This window comes from Mustelus asterias, chromosome 25, assembly GCF_964213995.1.
Source record: "Mustelus asterias chromosome 25, sMusAst1.hap1.1, whole genome shotgun sequence".
In the NCBI taxonomy this organism is placed as follows: domain Eukaryota; kingdom Metazoa; phylum Chordata; class Chondrichthyes; order Carcharhiniformes; family Triakidae; genus Mustelus; species Mustelus asterias.
Window position 1 is genome coordinate 20,888,811 of NC_135825.1, and position 18,331 is coordinate 20,907,141.

Below are 18,331 nucleotides of genomic sequence, written 5' to 3' on the forward strand. Positions count from 1 at the left end.
TGGTAGCGAGAGATTTGCTGCAATGTCTTCCCTTCTCAGTCCCACAGTGTTAACTTTGGTACCAGCCAGGGATCTATTCTTGGCACCCTTTATTTCTCATCTACGCACTGTGCCTTGGCAGTAACATCAGTCAGTTGTCACAAGTATTTTGATGACTTGTTTGTTTTTTATACATTGCCTTTCTATTCATTCAGCTATCATTCTCCTCCCACCCCCTTTCACAATCTTTTCTGTTAACTTTGAAATGTTGTCCTCCACGCCCAAATTAAAGTCTAGGTCATGGCATATAGATTGAGAAGGGTTATGAACCTGATACTGATTCCTGGGGAACCCCACCACATGTCACTCCCCAGTCTGAAAACAACTATTCACTACTACCCTCTTTTACTCAGCCAATTTTCTATCGTCCTGCCAGGGACAATCTCTTTGAGACACATCAAATGCATTTTGGAAATCCTATACACTAGAATAACCTCATCAACCCTCCTGACCTCAAGTATCTTTTTTTTTCTCTCACTTTCGTCTTCCAGGGAACTCTGGTCTTCTCTCTTTCTTTCTTCCCCATTTTGGAAATGTTCCTTGAATTTGATTCATTATTGTCACATGTATTAGTATACAGTGAAAAGTATTGTTTCTTGTGCACCATACAAGGCACTCGATTCATGGAGAAGGAAAAGAGAGAGAGCAGAATATAGTGTTACAGTCATAGATAGTTGTAGAGAAAGGTCAACTTAATGCAAGTTAGGTCCAATCAAAAGTGGGATGGCAGCAGGGGAGTTGTTCTTGAGTCAGTTGGTACGTGACCTCAGATTTTTGTATCTTTTTCCCGACGGAAGAAGGTGGAAGAGAGCATGTCTGGTGTGTGTGGGGTCCTTAATTATGCTGGCTGCTTTGCTGAGGCAGCAGGAAGTGTAGACAGAATCAATGGATGGGAGACTGGTTTGCGTAATCGATAGGGTGACATTCACGATCTTTTGTAGTTTCTTGGGGGCAGAGCAGAACATAATACAACCAGAAAGAATGGCTGAACTAGCTCTTTGAGACTTATCAAATGCATTTTAAAATCCTTTACACTAGAATAACTCATCAACCCTCCTCTGACCTCAAGCACCCTTTTTCTTCTCTCTCTCTCTCCCTCACTTTCGTCATCCAGGGAGTTCTGGCTTTCTCTTTCTTCCCCGTTTTGGGAATCTACCTTGACTTTGGCTGAACTAGCTCCTCTTTAAAGGCAGTCTATAGATATTGGCCAAGGCACTAAACTTTTGGCCCCCACCACAAACTTTATAGCTCTGATTACAGTCTGAGGTTGAACCAGCTTGTTAACAATTTCTTTTGGTCATATTAACCTTAAAGTGAACTGCCAGCCTCATGATCACCATCATGACTGCCTATTTCCATCTTGGTCACCCAAATCTGGCCCCTGTTTATCTGCTTATGCTCTACTTAAGTTTTGTTCCTTCTGGAGTTGACTGCCAGCCATACCTCTGTTAGTAGCAGTCTTTCATTCTAGCCAGATGGATGTGGGTTCAAGTCCTACTCCAGGTTCCTGAAACACACAGGCTTGTAGTGGTGAATTGTCGGAGGTGCTATCATTTGGATGAGAAATTAAAAAGAACCCTTGTCCGCCCTCTTATTTCTGAATCTATTTTGGCAATGGTTGTTTTGCAGACTGTTTTCTAGTTTGGGTGCATCTTCCATTCCTAGTAATACAAAAAACTTCTTGGAGCTTTTAAAATGTACCTAGTTAGGTTCCTTGTGTTCTGATAGTAGGCAATTGCTATTTTAGGATGAATCCAGCAGTTACAGGCTAATCACTTGTGGTAGGTAAGCTTCCAGAAAAAAATGTTTAGGATAGAATGAGTAGTCACATGGAAAAATGTAGATCAACAGGAAGAACCAGCATGGATTTCTAAAGGGGAAATCATGTCTAACTTGCTGGAGTTTTCTTGAAGTGATTGGGTTGATGAGGGTAATGCTGTTGATATGGCGTACATCCAGCTTCAGAAGGCATTTGATACAGAGCCACACAATAGACTGGTGAGAAAAGTTATAGCTGATGGAAGAAAAGTGACAGTAGCAACGTGGATACAAAATGGCTAAATAATGGGAAGCAGAAAGTAATGGATATTTTTCAGGCTGCAGAAAGATTTGTCGTGGAGATCCCCCTTGCTTTTCCTAATGCATATTATTGATCTAGATTTTGGTGTGCATGGGAAAATTTCAAATTTTGAAAATGATGTAAAACTTGGAAGTATCATTAAACTATCAGGACAGTTTAAAGGGTATGGACAAGTTTAAAGTTTGTTTATTCGTGTCACCAATAGGCTTACATTAACACTACAATGAAGTTACTGTGAAAATCTGAGATGCGCACTCCAGTGCCTGTTCGGGTACACTGAGGGAGAATTTAGCATGGCCAATGCACCTAACCACGTCTTTTGGACTGTGGGAGGAAACCGGAGCACCCGGAGGAAACCCACACTGACGTGGGGAGAACGTGCAGACTCTACACAGACAGTGATGCAAGCCGAATCAAACCCAGATCCCTGGCACTGTGGGGCAGCAGTGCTAACAACTGTTCCACTGTGCTGATGAAGTCAACAGATAGATGACAGGTGAAGTCCAATGCAGAGAAGTGTGAGGCGATGCATCTTGGTAGAGATACAATATAAAATAAGGGGATACAGGCACAGAGAGACCTGGGTGTTTATATGCAAAGATTGTTGAAGGTGGCAGGACAAATGGAGAAAGTGATTAATAAAGCGTATCATATCCTAGGATTCATTAATGGGGGCTTCGAGTAGAAGAGCAAGGAGGTTATGCTGAAGGATCCTGATGCATTGGAGAGGTGGCAGAAGGGGTTTACAAGAATGATTCTCCTTGGAAAGAAGGTGGCTAAGAGGCAATTTGATGTTCAAAACTGAGGGAGCAGGACTCGGGCAGAAACTTTTCTCGCTTGTAAAAGGATCAAGAATGATGCGGCATAGACTTCAAGATTTACTGAAACAACTTCCAGGTGGTCATGTTCGCATATCTCTGCTGCTGTTGTCCTGCTAGATGGTAGCGGTTATGTGTTTGGAAAGTGCTGCCTAAGTAGTCTTGATGTGTTCCTGGAGTACATCTTGTCGATGGTGCACACTGCAGCCACTGTTTGCCGATGATGGAGGGAGTGAATGTTTGAGGAAGGGATACCAAACCAAGTGAACGACTTTGTCTTAGTTGGTGTTGAGCTTCTTGAGTGTTGTTGGCATTTCCCTCATCCAGGCAAAGCGAGAGTATCCCATCACACTCCATTTGGTATACTGTGGATAGGCTTTAGGGAGTCAGGAGGTGAGTTACTCGCCATAGGATTCCTATCCTCTGAACTGCTCTTGTCTTGTTTAGTTTCTGGTCAATGGCAGCCTCCAGGGTGTTAATGGGGGATTCAGCAAAGGGGAATGCCATTGATTGTCAAAGGAGTGATTGTTACATTCTTCTGACCTGGTATATCCTTGCTTTGTGTGTACCCCAGTAGGAAGAAAAATACACAGGCCTAAACTAGGAGAATTTGGCAAGCCTGCACATGGGCAATGGCCAAATGTCTCATGGGACATGCACACAGCCTGATTGGTCACATGTGGCCTGCATGTTGCAAGTTGCACACCACTGCTATGCTGAGTACTCGCTGTGCAGTCTCACCAAGACATCTTTACTCCTGTATGCCAACCTCTTTCAATGAGGGCCAGTGTACCATTTACATTTCTAATTGCTTGCTGTACCTCCCTGCCAGCCGTTAGTGATTCATGAACAAGGACACCCAGGTTGCTTTGGAGATCAACACTTCCATCTCCTCTCCATTTAGAAATGTACCTTCCTGACTTTTTTCTATCCAATTGAATAACTTTACACTGATCATTACCTCTGACATAATACTAAATCTAAAATCCATTGGTTCTTAATGTACTCCTCCAGTAAGAAGTTTAACAACACCAGGTTAAAGTCCAACAGGTTTATTTGGTAGCAAAAGCCACACAAGCTTTCGGAGCTCCAAGCCCCTTCTTCAGCTGAGTGGGAATTCTGTTCACAAACAGGGCATATAAAGACACAGACTCAATTTACATGAATAGTGTTTGAAATGCGAATACTTACAGCTAATCAAGTCTTGCACCAGTTTTCCAGCCATGTGTTTGCTCACTCACTTCTTTATTCCTCAGCTCACTAGCATTTGGCACTGGGAGTAATCTGGAGAATACATGTTTTTGAAGTCCCGCTTCGAACCATTTAGCCCCTGAAATATTTTGCGACCTCATTCCCCTTCCTACCTTTCTCATTGGTACCAATGTTGACCATAATCTCTGGTTGTTCAACCTTCTCCAGAGGAATATCATACAACCATTCTGTGACATCCTTGCTCTTGTGTGGAGGGGTTTTTATCACTATTTCTCTGTGACTCAGCTTTCTCTGACATGATTTTGTGGAAAGTGAAATTTTCCTCTAACTTAACATCCGGAACACTAGAGCTGTTGTTACTGAACTTTCCAATCCGCAGCCACTTTGAATCGGGTTCTGTGAAGTCTTGATGGTAAATGATGCATTATGTCCCAAAGTCCACATCCTGGCCATTGCCAAGTCTATTTAGTGCCCTGCCCTACCACTTTGCTTTGTCCTTTTATGTCAAGGAATTTGGCAGTTGTGAGAAAATCCATGTGCCTTCTGAATTCTAGAATGAAATTATAAGACCTGAGGTACTTTACATTTGGGGAGTTATCTTCTAAATGTGACTTAAATGTACTGGACAGGAGACTTGTTGAGACAATGAACATTTTTTTAATTGCAAAAGGGGACTGTGGCAAACCTCCAGCATTAAAAGATGGCTCACCAACTGACGAACATATTTCTGAGCCCATCTTTCCTGTGGGTACTAAAGTTACTTACAAATGTAACCAAGGTTACATGTTTCAGGAAGGAGGTTCAAGATATGTTATCTGCAGGACAAATTCAATGTGGTCACCATTGCCGGCTGTTTGTGAACTCAGGTACTAAAGAATTTTATTGCTCCTCTTCCTTGTCCTCATTGCTTGAATTTCCCTTGGCCCATTTTCTCTCAAAGTCAGTGACTTGCGCTAGACTTCATTTCCAGGACAGCATCCAAGCGACTATTCTTTTATGAAAGTCTGGGTGATGGTAAGTTGCTCAAATATAGCTTCAATGTAACTTAGCTTTGATAATTTCTGGCTGAACACTAGGACACGCTCCCTCTTGGGTACTGAACTCTTTAGAATTAAAACACTAATTATATCCCATTCTGATTGTCTTATCATTAATTGAAAAATCTGCTTTGGCGCTCCATCATTTCATTGTCCAATCATGGCAATGGAAGTTCTTTTTAGTGGTAACTCTGGTGTTGGATTTCTCCTTCCCAACCTGCATTTGTTACTTCATTGGTTTTTATCTTGTACATATCCACCTATAGTCTTATCTATTTATTTGACCAACTTTGTCCCCTATAAAACCGCACATCAAGCTCCCTCTGTCTCTGTAGCCAAGTAAAGCCTATACCCCTCTTCCCTCCCAATGGAATGCACAGCATCTTCACACCGATGTGAATCATAGAATCCCTACAGGATAGAAAGAGGCTATTCAGCCCATTGAGTCTGTACCAACCACAATCCCACCCAAACCCTATTCCCATGACCTCACATATTTTCCCTGCTAATCCCCCTGGCACAAGGGTCAATTTAACATTGCCAATCAACCTAAAATGTACATCTTTGGACTGTGGGAGGAAACCGGAGCATCCAGAGGAAACCCACGCAGACACGGGGAGAAAATGCAAACTCCACACGGACAGCGACCCGAGGCGGAATTGAACCTGGATCCCTAGCGTTTTGCCGCCAAGTGGTTAGCACTGCTGCCTCACAGTTAAAAGGACAATTTAACTTTGGGGGAGAGACTGGATAAATTAACATGGGGAACTATCCAGTGTGAAGGCCTGATATCATAAATTGCAAATGTGAATCTTGGAAAGTCGGGATTCCTATTGCAATATTGAGGGGGCGGGGGGGGGGGGGGGGGGTGCGGGGTGCGGGGAAAAAAGATCAGGAAAATCACATCGGTGCAAAAGGCATTTTGGGACTACCACGTTATTCTCCACTGCTTCCATCTTCCAAAAACGGGAGTGGAAAATCACAGTTTTGGTGTTTGCTTATTCAAGATGAGTGAAGCACTGCTGATGAACATTAGGCTCAGTAACCCAAATATTTAATGGATGTCTAGGTATGTTGTAAAATTCTTATCTGCCTTTGCTTTGTGTAAGTTAATTAAAATAAAGTGGTACATAGTGTAATTACAAATAAAATCAGTGCCTGGAGATGAGTAGTAACTAGATACAAACACAACATGAAGTCTAATATGTTTCAGTTCATAAAGAATGTAAGTCACAAAATAAACCTGATTACAGAACTCTACTCAAACTTACAATGTCAAAAGATGGTTACACATTTGCAATGCTATTAGTTAAAAAAAATCAAACTAATTCTGACTAATTGCATAGATTCTTGCAATTGTTATGCTTTGCACAATTTTAACAGGGGCCTAGTCATGTGACTTGCTAGTGTCCTATACTGACCACAATTCAGCAAAATATAGTCGTGAGTTCAATTACTTGTCTGTTACCATAACCAAATTACAAACTAATTATCAAACCTAACTTTTCTACAAGTTTAGACTATCTTTGGAATACTTTGTGCAGTAGTGCTTACTCTACTTCAAATACATGCCAGTCTGAGAGGGTGCAGTTATTTCTGATGTTCCTCAAAAGTTCATTTAAGGGTCAAATATCTGCAGATTTATTCACTTAATTAAGTGAATATTATTAAGTGTGCATATAATACTTGAGGATATAGTTAAATCACTTCAGGTTAAAACATGGTCTGTGTTGCCTCTGATTTTTTGGGGGGGATGTTGTGGACAGGTAGATTTGGTGAATGTCAGTGCTTTGAGAATTGAATTCCCTCCATTTAAATAATTTCAACGCTTCATTTTGCACACCAGTCCGAGAGTAATCTTGACTATTATTTTTCCTTTTGAGGCATCAAACATTTGAGCTATGATATAGCCATTGTGGATTAATTGCCAGATAGTAACTGCCATTTTCTTTATAATGTCATAAGCTATGCTTTCAGGCTCCAACCATAACTCTCCAAAAGAAAATTATAAACATCTAATTAAGCATGACATGTTTGTTTTGTTATAAATGTTCTCAAACTGTTTCAGATCATGTCCCAACTTTTGCAACCCACCACTTGGATAACAATTAATCCCCTTTGTTGCAAGAATGCAAAATAAGTTATAAGTAGAGTATTGCCCTCTTTTGGCTCCATGTAGATGGCTCAAAATTTGTCGATTTTTATAATAGTAATGGTTTCCCTGAGTTGGTGATTAACAATATTGCTTCCCCCACACAACAATTGGCTGTACTGCTAATGTATATTCTTTTGAATTCATGGTGTACTCCCAAGATGCACTTTCAATACGCCAGGCCGATACTTGATAAGCATTCTTATGGTTGTTCTATTCTGAGTCAGCTGAACATTTTTTCTTTTACATGATCCATAAGTACCAACATCACTATCACTCCTAGTAATAAGTATTTACTATGTCTTAATAAGATTCTACATGTTGTGGCCCTGTGCATTCATTTGTACTACTTCATAAAATTAAGACTGCTATGCGTTTATCTTATGCCATATGTAATGCAAACTCTTCAGCCATATTAGATTTGAAAGGAACAGAAAACTGTAAACACCTTTGTTCACATTGCTTTGAAAATCATGCATACATTTTCAGAAATATGATTTGTCCTCCATAGTACCATTTAATATTGAAAATAATCAAAAGTATCTTGTGTTCCAAGTGAAATTGATATTGATAGCAATGGAGATTTTACTAAATCCCATTAGCTGTTTTCAGGTGGTTATCTCTGCAATGACTAACAATGGAGCAGGATAGTTGTGGATTACAGGAGATAAATTCCAAGTGAAATGATTAAGTAGTTGAGACACAACTATTCTGTCAGAACCCAAAACAGGCACAGGAATATGTTTTTGGAAGTGAATGAATGAAATTTGACAATTATGTTGTGAGATTGCTTTGTTTGGATTTAGAATCTGAAACAAACTATGTCGGCATGTGTTAATGAAGGTAGATTGGATTGAGAAGGCATTTGTCAGAAAGATGAGTTAAGGATTTTAAAATTCAAAGGATGACCAAAACAGAATGAGACTCAACTCTGAAGCATAAGCATTGATTGTAAAAGTTTCAGTTGCTATGTAAAAAGGAAGAGATTAGTGAAAGTTGGTCTGTTAATTGGCAGGAGAAATCATGATGGGAATCAGAAAATGGCAGAGATATTAACTGGATACTTGTGTCTACTGTAAAGAGTTACAAATTATAGGGAATCAAAGTTGCACAAAGAATAAAGTTTTGAGAAATTAGTAGATAACAGAACTGAAGAAAGTAATGAGTCTCAAAGTCAACAAATCCTCTGGACTTGATCAGCTGCATCCTAGGGTTTTAAACAAGGTTGATACAGAAATGGTGGATGCATTGGTTTTGATCTTCTTGAATTCTCCAACAGTTCAATGAATTGGATGGTTGCAAATGTAGCAAGAAAGGAGGGAGAGAGAGAAAAATGAGAACTGGAGGCTAGTTAATGTGATATCAAAAGTATGGAAGATATGTTTCTGAGTGAGGAAATGTTGGGTTCAAACTGCTAGTTTCTAAATTGGTGTTTAGTTAGTAAATCATAATTATGAATCATAATTAACAGAATGCATTATTTTTCATTTGTCAAAGGAACACATCATTTGTGACCATTTCCGACAGTACTTTTGTTTCTGAAATATTTCCTTCAGCAAGATTTGACCATCTTTGCTTTCTAAGAACACAAGTATAGCCTCCATCTCTTCTACCCTGTGGTAGAGGTGCCAAGGGATTATCTTGTTACAAGGGAGACTTGTTATTTATGTGATTAAAGGAGTTGATTGCCATATGCTGGACAATATGTACATTGATAATACACAAAAAACAGTTTACTAATTTGTTTAATTTCTCAACAGATGGGTCAAAAAGTGGATCTTCAAGAGTTGGTGAGTATGGAGAACTGAGTAGTACAAACTTGCTGACATTTCTACAGTTCATTTTAATGGGGACATGCAAGCAAATTTCCAAATATTCAAAGTAATTGGGATTCTCTATGCTGCTCGAAATTAAGCATTAATGGTTTAATGTCATTTTCTGCATACAGTTACCATTTATCTGTAAAATTCCTATTAGTACAGCAAATAGTTCCTGCTCATTTCATGCTATGCAGTTTAATGTGACCAAATGGGTTTACAAATATGAAAATCTGTTATCATGACAAGGATTTGGTATTTTCATTAATTATGGTATCTGCATGAATTCTGCTTCAACAGCTTCATTAATCCTGTTAATTTTCTCTACACTTCTTCCAACATTTGTCATATCTGAACATTTGGGAAAGATTTAAACTATTTTCATTCTCCTCTAGGATGGGTGTCATTTCAGTTCAGGTAGAAACTTGCTTCGCTGTCCTTTGTCTGGAACATTTTCCAATCTCCCAAGAACTAGAACTTAATTAAAGAAACTGGCTGTTCTCTTCAGGAGTACTCCAAGTAGCTTGTACTGTGCAGGAATAAGGTTAATGGGAATGTGGAGTCCAGTGGGTCCCAGGTTATTCCATCTCCTTCTATGATAGAACTCATCAAATCTAACGTGCATCTGAACGTTCTGATTATGGCTGTAGTTAATGACTGAGAACAGAGTCCTGTAGAGCTGTATAAAAATCTCAATTTCATCCCCTCTTCTGCACCAGTCCTACAGACGCGTGTTGATCTTGCTAGTCTTCACAGAATCAGTGCAAATAGTGCAGAAGGTGGCCATTCAGCCCATTGAGTCTCACTGGCCTAAAAAGAACATTCTACCTAATCCCACTCCCCGGCCATATTTCCGTCACTTTACACATTCATCCTTTTCAGATAGGAATCCAATTGCCCTTTGAATACCTCAATTGAACCTGCCTCCACCACCCTTTCAAGAAGGTCTTCTTCTTTTAATTGTTCGGTATGTGGCATGGTCAACAATGCAGAGGTTATTTTTTGTACTTTTTTTAAAGGAATGGCCAATGTACAAGTTTCCACAGTGCAGATTCTTTTCTCCATGTCCAGAATCTTTGTTCTCATCAGTTTTCTGTGATTAAAAATCAGCAAAACCATAGCGGTTTAGAGTACAGAAGGAAGCAATTTAGTCCATGGTTGTATTTGGCCATTGCTTCAAATGGCCTGCCTTTTCCTAAGCTATGTAGTTATTTTGGTTCCTGAATATGCTCTTGCAACAATCAGAATGTTCAGATGCACGTTAGATTTGATGAGATCTATCATGGAAGGAGATGGAGTAACCTGGGACCCACTGGACTCCACATTCACATCAACCTTATTCCTGCACAGTACAAGCTACTTGGAGTACTCCTGAAGAGAACAGCCAGTTTCTTTAATTAAGTTCTAGTTCTTGGGAGATTGGAAAATGTTCCAGACAAAGGACAGCTAAGCAAATTTCTACCTGAACTGAGTATGTTTGGCTGCCCCTACACTAGAGTACTCAACAGTTTTATTCTTCAGGAAAAAGAGTGAGATAAAGTAATTGCCCCCCTTGCCGCCATCTGCTTCTCAATGGCCCTCACTGAATCTGATCATATTATAGTTCAAGGCTCCTGTATGCTGTGGATCAGGTAAACAGAAAGGGGCATGAAACAGGACATAAACCTGATCTTATTTTCCTTTGCACCAGCACCATAGGTCAATTTCCCAGGCACACAGTGATGCGCGATATAACACACAAGAGGCAGGATGTACTCGGGAAATAAAGGCTTTTATTGCCAACAATAACAGAGCTACTATATGCAGTATATGATCCCAGACTAAAGGGTCACCAGGCAGAGCAGTGACCTTTATACCTCTCCCAGGAGGCGGAGCCAACTGGGGTGTACCATAGGACTATATTAACAGGTAGAACAGCCCAACCCTAACCCCAACAGTAATATATCTACAGACTCATAGTACTGGCCAGACCATGGCTCAGCACTACCTGGTGGGAACCAACAATGGTTCACCACATTCACCCCTCCTTTGAAAACAAAGGCGGGCGGGGTACAAAACACAGAACAATTCTTCATCTGTCTATAAGTTCAAACGGCCTGGGGGACCGCACCGTCGCTGTGACCTCCTCAACACCGGCGATGACACCGGTTCAGGCAATCGCGGTGACGTTCTCTCCAAGGCGGTGTCCTCCAGTGCCTCATGGGCCGGTAGACCACGAGGTGGTGACAATCCGCTGAACTCGGGCACGCCTTGAAGTGGCGACCATCTCCTGGACTCAGGCAAGCTGTATGTCCATCATGGACTTGTCGAGTCTGTGAGGCTTGGCCTGGTCCAGGATGATTGACGCCACCGTTGGTTCGTGGGTGCAACTGCAGGCAGCTGAGATGGTTGATGACGACACCTGCTGGTCATTCGCGGTCGGTGCCGACCAAAATGGCTGCCCCCATAGGTCACACGTGGACGATGGCGGCAAAACCTGCGGCTCCTGCAGGTCGCACGTGTCTTGTGACTCCGTCGGTCGGAATGGCGACGTCCTGGAATCGCACGTGGTAGAAGACCTTGAAGACGCAGAAGACAAGGAGGCCGGCTCCGGGGAGTCACACGCCGCACTGCTGTTTTTGGATGGAGGTTTGGACTGGCATACATTGGAATAATGCCCCTTCTTGCCGCAGGCGGAGCACAACACCGCTTTAGCTGGACATCGCTGCCGAGGGTGTTTCACCCCCCCACAGAAGTAACACCGCGGGCCACCTGGAGCTGCTGCCATCGTCAGGTCCGAGGCTGGGAACGCAATCGCGCAGTTTTTCGGTCCCGCTGAATAAAGTGGAGTCTGTGACTGCCCCTGCCACACTGTCTCCACGTGGTCGTCGGGGTACATCTCCAGACTTTTGGAGGCCGTTTCTAGAGCGTCAGCTAACTCTATGGTTTTAGTGAGATCGAGGTTACCTTGCTCCAACAGCCGAAGGCGGATGTACGACGAGCCGATTCCCGCCACAAACACATCTCGAACTAGGTCGCTCATGTACTGGTCTGCCGACACTGACTTGCAGTTGCAGGCTCTGGCTAGCTGCTGAAGCTCGCACGCGTACTGTTCCGTCATTTCGCCGGGCTGCCGCCGTCGAGTGGCTAGAAGGTGTCGAGCATGGACCTCATTCGGCGATTTGCTGTATCGCTTCTTGAGAAGCTCGAGGGCCCCTTTGTAGTCGGTGGCCCCACGGATCGCTAAGTATACAGCGTCACTTACCCTCGCGTGGAGGACCCGGAGTCTGTCGGCGTCGTCGGTGACCGCTGTGGAGGCGTCGAGGTAATCTTGGAAACACTTCAACCAGTGGTCGAAAGTGTTCGATGCTCCCGCCGCATGTGGGTCCAATGTAAGCCGTTCGGGTTTAAGCATTTGCTCCATGTTTTCTTTTGTCGTTTTTTTTTCAAAAAAAAGAATTTACTTGTTGGCAATAAAATTGATGCGCGATATAACACACGAGAGGCAGGATGTACTCGGGAAATAAAGGCTTTTATTGCCAACAATAACAGAGCTACTATATACAGTATACGATCCCAGACTAAAGGGTCACCAGGCAGAGCAGTGACCTTTATACCTCTCCCAGGAGGCGGAGCCAACTGGGGTGTACCATAGGACTATATTAACAGGTAGAACAGCCCAACCCTAACCCCAACAGTAACATATCGACATAGTACTGGCCAGACCATGGCTCAGCACTACCTGGTGGGAACCAACAATGGTTCACCACACACAGCAAAACAAAAACTTATTTACCAACCAGAATGTAGTTCTTAATTGAAACTGTTGCCATCCTGCTGTTCTGCCTAATAGATCAGCCACAATTTACAATATTTTTCAAAGAAGCTTGAGTGAATTTGCCTTGTATCAAAATTAAATAAAATGTTTATGCATTACTGTTGAAATTTCTCATTTTAACTACCAATTATAAGTTTGAATATTGACTCAACAAAATTGACCATTGTTGTCTTTTTGTATTTGTCGTTTTTTTTTCTTTAAACCTTCTGATTTCCTTACAGGTCAACAGTTTGAACCGCTCCTCCTGGTCCTGGGTCTCACTGTATTTGTGATCTAATTTGATCCTGCCTGCAATGAACTGAAGCACTTTTTTTATGATCAGTCTTTGCACAGTATTTTTGGGATAATCCGAGTTGAAAGAAGTAGATGCGATACTGCAACAATGTCTTCTGGATGGATATAGGTTGTGTATATTGAGCACTTGACTAGGGCCTTCTAAAAAGGACCATTATTGATTCATTTGCAAACTCGCCACAGGCATAGTTCAATAACTGAACAGGTAAAACAGAAAATCTTTGAAGCTTGCAGTTGTAATGAAACAAATGTTACCCAGTGCAGAGGTGTGACCAACTATTCAAGTTTGGTGATTTTGTTTTCCACCTGTGAATGTAATCCATTTCAAGTGTCGTTTTTTAAAGAGGAGAAAATGAAGGGGGTGTATTAATTTTATTTGTGTTGTAATTTAAACTGATGTTTACTATAGATCTAAATCTTTCAAAAATGTTGTTGTAATCCTTCATTGTATATTTTCTATATTTACGGAAGAATAGGACATCTCAAGTGTTTTACAGCCAGTTAATAAATTATTCCTTGCTTTGTTGACAATTCATGCTTCAGTCTTGAGGACATGAAGAAAGGGTGCAGGTTCTAACTATTTAAAAATATCAGATTCATTTTAATATTCCCTTTTGTGCCTGAATTGTATCAATTCAGCAGACATCACATCACTTTCTTTTGATTTCCATTATTATTGCCACTCACATGGGCTGAGTAAATATTTTTCTCCTGAAACGGTGACTTTGGAAATAAGAACAAAAAAGAACAAAGAACAGTACAGCACAGGAAACAGGCCCTTCGGCCCTCCAAGCCTGTACCGCTCCTTGGTCCAACTAGACCAATCGTTTGTATCCCTCCATTCCCAGGCTGCTCATGTGACTATCCAAGTAAGTCTTAAACGATGTCAGCGTGTCTGCCTCCACCACCCTACTTGGCAGCGCATTTCAGGCCCCCACCACCCTCTGTGTAAAAAAACATCCCTCTAATATCCGGTTTATACTTCACCCCTCTCAGCTTGAGCCCGTGACCCCTCGTGATCGTCACTTCTGATCTGGGAAAAAGCTTCCCACTGTTCACCCTATCTATCCCCTTCATAATCTTGTACACCTGTATTAGATCTCCCCTCATTCTCTGTCTTTCCAGGGAGAACAACTCCAGTTTACCCAATCTCTCCTCATAGCTAAGACCCTCCATACCAGGCAACATCCTGGTAAACCTTCTCTGCACTCTCTCTCACGCCTCCACGTCCTTCTGGTAGTGCAGCGACCAGAACTGGACGCAGTACTCCAAATGTGGCCTAACCAGCGTTCTATACAGCTGCATCATCAGACTCCAGCTTTTATACTCTATACCCCATCCTATAAAGGCAAGCATACCATATGCCTTCTTCACCACCTTCTCAATCTGTGTTGCCACCTTCAAGGATTTGTGGACTTGCACACCTAGGTCCCTCTGTGTTTCTATACTCTTGATGACTCTGCCATTTATTGTATAACTCCTCCCTGCATTATTTCTTCCAAAATGCATCACTTCACATTTATCCAGATTAAATTCCATCTGCCACCTCTCCGCCCAATTTTCCAGCCTATCTATATCCTGCTGTATTGTCCAACAATGCTCATCGCTATCCGCAAGTCCAGCCATCTTCGTGTCATCCGCAAACTTCCTGATAACACCAGTTACACCTTCTTCCAAATCATATATATATATCACAAATAGCAGAGGTCCCAGTACAGAGCCCTGCGGAACACCACTGGTCACAGACCTCCAGCCGGAAAAAGACACTTCGACTGCTACCCTCTGTCTCCTATGGCCAAGCCAGTTCTCCACCCATCTAGCCACTTCTCCTTGTATCCCATGAGCCTTAACCTTCTTAACCAACCTGCCATGTGGAACTTTTGTCAAATGCCTTACTGAAATCCATATAGACGACATCCACGGCCCTTCCTTCGTTAACCGTTTTTGTCACTTCCTCAAAAAACTCCACCAAATTTGTAAGGCACGGCCTCCCTCTTACAAAACCATGCTGTCTGTCACAAATGAGATTGTTCCATTCTAAATGCACATACATCCTGTCTCTAAGAATCCTCTCCAACAACTTCCCTACCACGGACGTCAAACTCACCGACCTATAATTTCCCGGGTTATCCCTGCTACCCTTCTTAAACAACGGGACCACATTTGCTATCCTCCAATCCCAGGCTGACTAGATAATAATGATTAGATTCTCAGGTTTTTGCATCTCTTATTAGCCAGTTCTGATGAATTAGTCTTGTGTGCAATCTTTTGGATTCTGTACAGATCAAAATGTTGTCTAGTATTATTCTAATATTTACTGTTGAGACGTTTTTGTTCACTGAAATTAATAAGACTGAATAATTATGAAATAAATCAGACTTAAACTTTAAAATATATATTTATGCAATCTTAGACTTGTAAGATTGGAACATTTTAACTGTTTTTTTTTCAATTGGAAAGCTTCAGATAATTGTTCTCATCTTTGTATTGTGACCAATTATAATATTTTTTACAAGGGTCATTGCCCTGTAAGATTAGAGATAGCAACTCTTATCTGCTGTTTGAATGTTGCACTGATAATGAACACCTTTTTAAATAATGTTTCAAAAAGCCAAGTGGCAAAGCAACCAAGTACTTAGTGTCTGAAGGATCTCTCTTCTGTATGCTTCATGTGATTATAAAATGGTATTGCAAATACATTACTTGCCAATCTGTTAAATGCTGCAGGAAATTGTTTTTATTTAACGGAAACAGTTTAAAATCCAAGTTGATGTGACAATTTTCTTTCTTCTGTCATTGTGCAACTTGCAATGATGATTTTGTGTATATTAAGCATGCACACTGTTCTTTATATGGTGCCCAACCCCACTAGCTTTGTGACTAGGTCAGGGTGCAGACTGTGACAGAGATGCTCCCAAAAATGATTAAACTCAGGAAAATACTCTTGAAAGATGCAGAAAGGCCAGGGAAGATGATGGCCTGGGCAATGGGTGTTGATTCAATCAGTTTGAACACCACCATTAGATAGCGAAATGTCTGATTTAACAATCTTTTGAACATTCAGATTAGTATAGTCCTTGCACTATCTCTGTGAGGAAATACCCCAAGATGGAAGCTAATTTCAATGTTGATGAATTTTCCTGTAGTCCCATTATTTGAATCCATTAACATTGACCCCAAACTAAGAAATAGCTAATTTCTCAAAAGTTAATTAATTTATGCAAGGGACATGCGTTTCGCTGGCTCAGCGAGTAGTTGTTGCCCATCCTAACTGCCCTTGTGAAGGTGGTGAGCTGCCTTTTCAAACTGCTGCCGTCCTGTGGTGTAGGTATATCCGCCGTGTTGGGGACAGTGTTCCAGGATTTTGACCCTATGTCAGTGAAAGAAAGTCAGGATGGTAAGTGACTTGGAAGGGAATGTCCAGGTGGTGGGTGTTCCCATGTATGTGTTACCCTTGTTTATCTAGTTGGTAGTGGTTGTGTTTTGGAAGATTTAATGCTAAGACCTCAAATGACTTTTACATTCGTAAATTCCCTGGATACTGGAAATTGTGAATTAAAAACAAAAGACATATTCAGTCTGACAGCATCTATGGAGAGAAGTTCCAACCACCCCTTGGTTTCTGTACTTGCTTAATAGACCTGAAGTCAAAGGGGGAAGGTCTGTTCGGGTGGAAGGCAGAAGGGATTAAATAACAAAAGGGATGATGATGCAAGGCAAAAGGCAATGATAATAGGGCAAGTGTAATATCAACGATGGCTCCAGAGGTGTAAACGGAGCAGCAGAATTATTGCTAACAGCCACCATCTAAAAACAAGTGAGAGTAGAGGTTAAGTTCTGAAATTATGCAGAAGGGTATAACATGCCCAAGGAAGCTTCAGGAGGCTGAGACCAAAGTGGCGTGGACTTTACACTGACCATGAATATAGCATCTGAGATCTAGGCTCGCAAATTCTCAAAGGAATGAAATGGGTTGGACTATCCAACATCGACCTAGACACTGCAAGCAACAATGGTAAACTCAGCTCTGTCAACCCTGCAAGATGCTCCTTATTAACATCTGGGACCTTGTGCCAAAACTGGCAGAGCTATCTCATGGACTAGTTAAGCAATAACCTGACATAGTCATACTCATGGAATCATACCTCAACAGACTGACCCAGGGATGGTGGTGATGCCTGGGAATCTCCTGGTTCACTGGCAGGACAGACCCAGCAGATGTGGTGGCACAGTGGCATACAATTGGGAGGGAATTGCTCAACATTGACTCTGTGAAGTCTCATGGCATCAGGCCATACTGATTACCGCTGTGCCACTGTGGGCAGCACAGTTGCACAGTGGTTAGCACTGCTGCCTCACAGCGTCAGGGACCCGGGTTCAATTCCGGCCTCGGGTCACTGTCTGTGTGGAGTTTGCATGTTCTTCCACAATCTGCGTGGGTTTCCTCTAGGTGCTCCGGTTTCCTCCCACAGTCCAAAGATGTGTGGGTTAGGTGGATTGGCCATGCTAAGTTCCCCATAGTGATAGTGGGACTAGCTATGGCTTGTGGGAATGGGCATGGGTGGGTTTGTGGTCGGTGCAGACTCAATGGGCCGAATGGCTTCCTTCTGCACTGTAGGGATTCTATGATTACTGCTTGTTTCCCCCCGCTGCTCTCCCAAACCACGCCTGTCCTCAGCTGATGAATCAGAATTGCTCCATATTGAACAGCACTTGAAGAAAACAGAGGGTGGCAAGAGTGGCGCAGTAGCACCATTACTGACCAAGCTGGTTAATTCCAAAAGGACATAGCTGGTTAGGTGGGTCTGCAGCAGGTGGTGAGGAACCACAAGAGGTAAAAAAAAGCATCCTCACCCACCTGCCTGCTACAGTTACCTCTGTCCATGACCATATCAGGAGAAGTGGCCACTGCGCACACTTTGTGGAGATGAAGACTTGTCTTCATATTTGATAACCTCCATGTGTGGTATTGTCACTGTGCTGAATGGTATGGATTTAGCACCAACCTAGCATCTCAAGACAGGGCAACCATAGAGTTGCTCCTCCAAGCACTGGTCTGTTTCTC

At 42.1% G+C, this 18,331-nt stretch overlaps 1 protein-coding gene across 1 annotated transcript in view; it reads left to right on the forward strand.

Annotated features, from left to right (window-relative positions):
• The window catches only part of LOC144511734 (sushi, von Willebrand factor type A, EGF and pentraxin domain-containing protein 1-like), a 398,606-nt gene that overhangs the window by 98,512 nt on the left and 281,763 nt on the right, over positions 1-18,331 (forward strand). The window lies entirely within an intron of this gene.